The 7,292-nt window shown below is 44.2% G+C and overlaps 1 protein-coding gene across 2 annotated transcripts in view; it reads right to left on the bottom strand.

The window, feature by feature from the left end:
• Positions 1 to 6,712, bottom strand: part of jade2 (jade family PHD finger 2) — a 171,403-nt gene extending 164,691 nt beyond the window's left edge. For both annotated transcript variants that reach the window (XM_079356165.1, XM_079356166.1), the window contains exon 1: positions 5,776 to 6,712. The gene's annotated coding sequence lies outside the window, so the exon portion shown is untranslated. The remainder of the gene's footprint in view (positions 1 to 5,775) is intronic.
• Positions 6,713 to 7,292: the final 580 nt, after the last annotated feature.

Below are 7,292 nucleotides of genomic sequence, written 5' to 3'. Positions count from 1 at the left end.
GGTGTGATTTAAATGATGACTAATGGTGCTATGCAAAAAAAAAAAAAAATTAAAAGACTAACTGAAGGATGTTTAAGATTGATTCCAACAAATTGATTGAGAGCCCCCTGGTGGTGGAATTTAAATACTGTGCCTTTAAGTGAAATCACGAAACATTTAGTTGAAAATTACAAGTGATGAAAAAAAGGATCATGCATGTAAAGAAGTGGAGAATATAAATTAATGTCAGGATTAAGTATCTGTCTGAAGCAATACTAATACATACTGTATTAAATGGTACACAATATGGCCACGTGCACACCAACTGAAGAGGTGTCGTCGGGCCAAACAAACGAGAAGAAATCAAAAAGATTTCCTTTATCACCTTGCTGGCTCCAGCCACCAGAACATTAACACAGTATTTATTGATGCTGCCACTGCTCCTGCTGCTGCCGCTGCATCATGGGAGCAGGAGGGAGAGAGCGAAAAACAGGAGGGAGGGAAAGAATTAATGAATAAAAAAGGTGAAAAAAAAAGGGGGGAGAGAAGAGGCTGAGGTCCAAATAATTTTCTTGCTAAGCCTCGCACTCTGTCTCCTGAAATCTGCTGACAAACAATGCAGGAGGTGAGTCTGAGCCAGTGAGGCTGGGGCTCTGCCAACAAGCCAGGAGGAGGGAGCTCAAAAGGGGAGGACAGGTGGGAGGAGAGAGGGACAGAGAGAGACAGAAACGGAGGGAGAGATGGAGGATTGATGCATCGCCCCTGTCTACACTGCCATCAGGAGCTCATTAGCTCCTGGAAAGGAGTAAAGTAAGGGATGAAAAGGACAGAAAGATGGAAGATGAGCCCTCTGCCCTTCTCCTCCAGCGACCCTTGCAAAGACCTCCCTGTTTACTTACCTGCGACTCCCCTCCTCCACCCCTTCTGTCGTCTTTCATTCTCTACTCTCCGTCTCCTCCTCTGCTCTATCTTCTGTCCCTGCTAGTTTCTTCTTTCATGTCCTCTTATTTATTACCTTTCATCTCTTCTCTCTATCCATCTCTACATAGTTATCCCCCCTTTCTTTAACCATTCCCATACTTCCATTCCTCACATACTTCCCTTTATATGCATCAACCTTTACTTTTTCACGATCTGAAGGCAAACTTTTTCCTTCGGGTGCCAAAACTCAGTCAAGTAAAAACAACCCAACCCAATTCCCATGAAATCTCTGCTCTCATGCCTTCTTTTCTTCATGTTCATCTTTTCATGGTGAAAGTTAAGTGCTCCTTTCCCACATGTCGATCCCCACTCTCTTTTCCTGATTCTGTATCTGTCCACTGTCCTTCCTCTATAGTAAAGGTGCAAAAATGCCCCAAAAATAAATCTACATACAAAAAAAAAAAAAAAAGTTAAGTGCAAATATAATCCTGCAGGATTGCACGGTTAAACATTTCCATCTCAGAGCAGCGGGTGTTCAAACTGCAGAGAAGGGCCTGACATACTGTTTCAGTCTGTTGTTTACTCACCCACTCTCTCCCCACAAACATATATGCTCCAACTCCTGAAACTCTTCCCATCAGGAGCTCAGACAGCATCTGTCAGAGCCCTTCCATCACTCTGCATAGAGCCCTTGGATGTTTTCCCCCACAGAGATTAGGTAGACCGCAGACTGGGGAGGGTTACAGTCAATATTCAGATATATGAAGATCAAAGTAGAAAGTATCTTATGGAGTAAATGTTTCTGGAACATAACTAACTTTTCCCGAATTAAACTTTACATTATCATTTCAATGAGAGTATTCTTTCAATGTGTTTTCAATTGTTGGACTTCCAAAACGCATCCCCACCCTTAACACACATGACACTGACCGTCAACATTACTACTCATTTAAAATTCCACTCTTCAAAATACTTATATTCACCAAACAACAGTCTTTAATGCAAACAAATGGATGTTTCTGGTTGCTGTTTTGGGAGATGAGCTTCCTTTTTGAATGTCGTCAGTGTCCAACCACAAGTAAGGGAAGTGTTAACAGCACCTGACTGATGCAAAACAAACCTTCGCACCGCAAAGAACGGCAGAATAATCCTCGACACTGTGAGGCAGGGCAGCTGACTCCAGTAATGACGCAGTGAAGTACTGTAGACTTGAACCATTTTGAAGCAGACTTTATTCAGTTTCTGCTGCTCGACTTAGTGGTGTGCTGGGATTTACAATCGTTTACGTGCAGGTTATACGGCATTATTCAGCTGGTAAGGGAGTTTGAGTATTGGGAAGGCATGAAAATATAAGTCTCAAGTGAACTCTCGAAGTTAAACTGAATTTTTTAATCCACAATGTTGAGATCAGAAATGGGCAGTAGCATTGTCAGCCCAAACCTCCCAGAAACCACACTGTAAAGTTTTTGTCGAGTCTTGCAATTCCATTGAACAGAAAAAGAGAACAACAAAAACCTCAGCATGGAAAAGCAATGTGTGACCTGAAAAACAATCAAACCCTGATCTCCAGCAGTCTATCAGAGGCAGTCGTACACTAACAGACACTGAACGAAAGAAATTGAGAATACATGACATGTACTCAAAAACTACACATAAGCTTAGAGGGATGCTCGGAAATAATATCGCTGTCAACTCTGTAGTAACAACTTCACCGTGACGACAAAAACCTGATCATTAATTTGATATGAAAAACCATCTGCTGCAACAGAACATTTATTGCTCTTATTTAGTCAGACAGGATCACATTGAGCAGGGAAAAGACTTATGAGACAAATTCCAGTTAATCCAGAAAAAACCTTTGGGAGAAATATGTGCACCTCTTCCTGCCTCACACATCAGGTGTGCAGACTCCGACAATTATCCCTTACTAACAAGGCAGAGTCACAGCAGCACTGGGGACAAAAATGTCAGAACTGAAACACTCTCTTTCCCCTTGAAGTCTGACGTCACCTCCTGCCCACTGAACAGCAGGTTAGCAAGTGTGTGCGCGCGCACACACACACACACACACACACACACACACACACACACACAAGAACTTACTAATGAGGCTGGGCCACAGCAGGGTCATAGACCGAGAACAAACACTGACAAAAGGCACATGGGCTAATGCATACAAACATGCCTGCAGCCTCTAATCTACCACATGTTAGGTTTCATGTTGCAAAACTTGTCAGACGTGCACATGAGAAATTCAGAACAATACAATACTCACAACAAAACATGAACACACAACAGAGACATCGAGCAATCTGTTAGGGATGATATTAATCCGCCAAAGTGTGTGGCAAAAAAAAACTCCAAATATGAATTTATCCTGAAAAATTTATGCATTTCATGATTGAACTGCAGTAAGTCCATAAAACTTACTCCAGAGACTGCTCAAAACAAATTCAGACTCCACGTTCTGATGACATCAAAGTGTAACCATAACTCGGAATTTTGTGTTTTTGCATGTTCGTAACTATAAAATATGCATTTGGGATACTTCATGACAAGGTTGCTGTCATTTGCTGGATTATAGATATTCAGGTCTAAGACATTTTTTCTGTACAGTAAGTTGTTTTTCTTGTTTTTTCTGCCTATAAGAAAATGTGTTGGATCAGATTTCAGAAATCAGACATCAGGTTATGCTTGACACACAGAATCACAGCATGTGAGCTGGTCTGTTAGTTAGTAAGCAGAGCAGCAGAGAGCTGGTGACATGACAGCTAGTCAACCTGCAGGAAGCTGCACACAACCCCAGTTGATGTGACGTCAACGCTCCATTCATGAACAACCCCCCTCCTCCTCCTCCTCCCCCTCACTACGTAGCTGCTAATGCGATACAACACGTCACGTGGGGGTCCTTACCCCCTTTTCCAGCCAATCGCAGTTCAGCGCTTAACGCAGCAGACACAAATACACTCAGACACCATGCTAAGCTACACCCCCGCCCGTACACGTGTGTGTATGTACACATGTGAGGCTTAAAAGGTCTGTGACTTGGGTTGCATATGACGTAGTGTATACACACACACTTCTACTGACTGTCCTCCTCAGTCCGATAATGGGTAAAAAAAATTCTAGATTAGAGGAAAAGATGGAAGGATGGATAAGAGGTTGGCTGAAAAAAGGCTGGAAAAAAAGGACAGAAGAGGAGCGGTCGAAAATATGAACAAATGCAAAAGGAAAACAGCTCTCTCATCCCTGCTCACTTGCCTTGTAAACAACCACTGTCTCTAGGCAAGGGAGAGGAGAGAGTGGTCGAGAAAGAGAGGGAGTGAGTGAAAACAAGATAGCACTGTATCAGGAAAGATATGAAAATCAGAGAGGGGGGATAGAGTGATGGCGAGAGTTTTTATGCCCCCACTCACCATGACTCATCTCAAACAGGAGGAGGGTTGTGTGCATGTGTGTCTATTTGTGTGAATGTCTGTTAAGAGTTTGTGCAGAGTTTGAAGAGCATGGTACATGCATCTGTTCGTTAATGTGTGTTTAGAGTGGTCCAGCGCTGTTGGTGTAAGTCCAAAATGATGCTCACATTGTGTGTGTGTGTGTGTGTGTGTGTGTGTGTGTGTGTGTGTGTGTGTGTGTGTGTGTGTGTGTGTGTGAGTGACGTTGGAGGAGAGGGGTGGGTGTGTGTGGGGGCACTGCTGTCACAACTGGGAACATTTAACAAGTCCCCAGACAATCCCAGCTTAATCGAGTCATGGCTGGAGCCAGTTCAGCTTCAATGTGCCATCAAAAAGGTTGTTTTTTTTAACCATTAAAAGGGCAGGGACAATAATTTTTTAGAGCATCTTCAGACAATTACAAAAAGTAGGAAAATCCTACCAGAGATAAATGCCCCACTTGATTCAATTCCTTCCATCCGAGTCAGGTCACACGCAAGCTGCTGCAGCCACACTAACTTCCTGTTTAGTTGTTGTTTTCAGGTGAGGATGCAACAGAGCTCTGATTTTCAGGAGGTAAACAGCAGCCACTCCCCCCTCCTCTTTCTCCAGTGCCAGCCAGAAACCATGAGGAGGAGGAGGAGGAGGAGGATGAAGGAGGCAGAAGAGAGGAGTTGTTCTAATTCGTTTATGTGTGTGCTTGTGTGCTCAACCTTCCTAAAAAACCAGATCGAGCTGATCCCTTCTGGTTTCCTTTCCCCCTCATTTATCAAGCAGTGAAGAACCCTGCAGCTCCCCCAGAGATTACGAGCGTTTGGTGGCACCATCCAGCATGCAGACCTGCTGCTCTCATCATCACTTATGTGTCAAGTACATGCGTAAAAAAAACACTTGCTTTTACATTTGGAAGTCAACTGTTCACATTCCTTGCTACGCCGCTGAAAATGACCCTATTTGAAGCAATTACGCGCAAAAATAACCCGACTTGGACTCTCTCCAACTACCGCTCACGTACTTTGATTCCCACCGGAGCCGCGTTCACGTTACATCCTGCAGCCAAGTTTAACCAGTTCATTTCACCTGTGCATGCGTGCAAAGACTGTGGCTTCAAATGTGTTATTTGTCTTTCGTTCACTGCGACACATTGAAGACAACCACACACACACACACACACACACACACACACACACACACACACACACACAGAGAGAGACACTCCTCCCTTCCTTCGCTGATCCACATGCACCGCTCAGCAAGCCGCTGACTGTGACTGACAAGCCCGCTGCAAAAGTGCGCACAGAGCCGCTGCTGCCACCAGCCTGGCACTGATGGCACTCGCATCAGCAGCACAAGCAGCAAAGTGGACTTCAGTGGTCCTACGACACTCCCATTTTCGAATAGCATCGTTTTATCTGTTTGAGTAAATGTTTTGTTTTTTTACCTTGATTGCAGTCAGCTTCGGGTGCAGATACGTCCTCAATCCTGGACGGCGCGGGATTCCCAGAGGTTAGGAGATCATTGGGAGCCAGGCACATGTAGGTTCACAGTGGAAGGTTTTGATGTGTACTAGTTCACTGTGCCCACTCGGTGCCTAGCAGTGCTGCTGAACAGCCCCGACTCTGAATCCACGTTGGGTGACAGGACGGTCCCTTCCCCTGCCTCCTTCCCTGTCCTCCTCCTCACGCTGCGTGTTGACAGAACCTGCAAAATCTGGAGTTCAAAATCCCAAATAAAGCGAAACTACAGTGGCAGCCAGGCGTTATAAGTCAACAAAAACAAACAGCGCTGCTGTCGTCGTCGGTCCCGCTGCTGCTCACGGTTTAGCAGGCTGCGAGGTGCGCACAACACACCGCTCACAGGAAATCATGTCGCATTTTGCAAAAGCAGCCCAAACGTGGTGTCAAAAATCCGCCTGTGCTCTCCTCTCCAGTAGGTCTAGCAGCGGTGCAGGAAGGGGGCACGGAGAAGCGAAGAAGGGAGGAGGGGTAAGGAAATAAAGAGGAAAAAGGATGCTTTATATCCAAACGATGAGTCAGAAGAAATTGCAAGCCAGTTTCGCAATGTCCCTCCTTCAAAAATAAAACATCCAGCTCTCTCGGTCTTCACTTGCAGCTTGTCCTTCCACTCCTTTAACCCGCCGTGCACTGTACTTTGCACACCGCTTTGCACTAATGCACAGGCGAGTCTTCTCCTGCAGCCTCTCACCCCGACAGCTTCAGAAAAATAGACAACACAGTGAAAAAGACAGGTCTTCTCATCAGCTCGAAAACTCTTTTGGCGCCATATTTATGGCGTACTTTCAATTCACTGTTACCGCAAGCTGCACTTCCTACTCTGAGAAATGCAAGATGACTGCGCCTCTGAGAGGAGAGGACAGGGATTGAACTTCTGTTATTAGACTGCTTCAGGCTTACTGTAGGAGGAAAGTTGACATTGCACATTTGTACACCTATCTTTGCAAAAACATAAATAAACAAAAATAAAATGCAGATTAATTTCTGGAGAGTAAAACATTAAACGTAGGCCTTGATAAAAATACATTTTCAAAGTATAATTTTGTAAACATTTATGTCAGCCTCTTAAGTAAAATAATTATAACTGCACTTAAAAAGCCTAATTCACCTGAGAAATTCTGCGGATCATTTAAGCCATTATTTTTTTTAATAAATAACAGTTCTGGAAAAAGCTATTTCTGAAAAAAATGTACATTAAAGTATTACATTGAAATTAAAATGTGAAAAACAGCTACCAGTTTCAGAAATGTCCCTGATATAATCTGACGTGGCTGTTTGGTTGAATTCCAGTTTTACAGAGCGAGGAGGGGTGAGAGAGAGGGGGGGGGGGGTGTCTATAGTATTTAGGATGCCACTTCTGCCACTTGCAAAAAAAAGTCCTGCCTTGGGGTGAAGTAGCAAACAAGTGCAGTGCTCGATCAAGTTTAGGCATCACAAACAGATC

This window comes from Symphodus melops, assembly GCF_947650265.1.
Source record: "Symphodus melops genome assembly, chromosome: 11".
NCBI classification, from domain to species: domain Eukaryota; kingdom Metazoa; phylum Chordata; class Actinopteri; order Labriformes; family Labridae; genus Symphodus; species Symphodus melops.
This window is presented reverse-complemented; position numbering and strand designations above follow the sequence as displayed.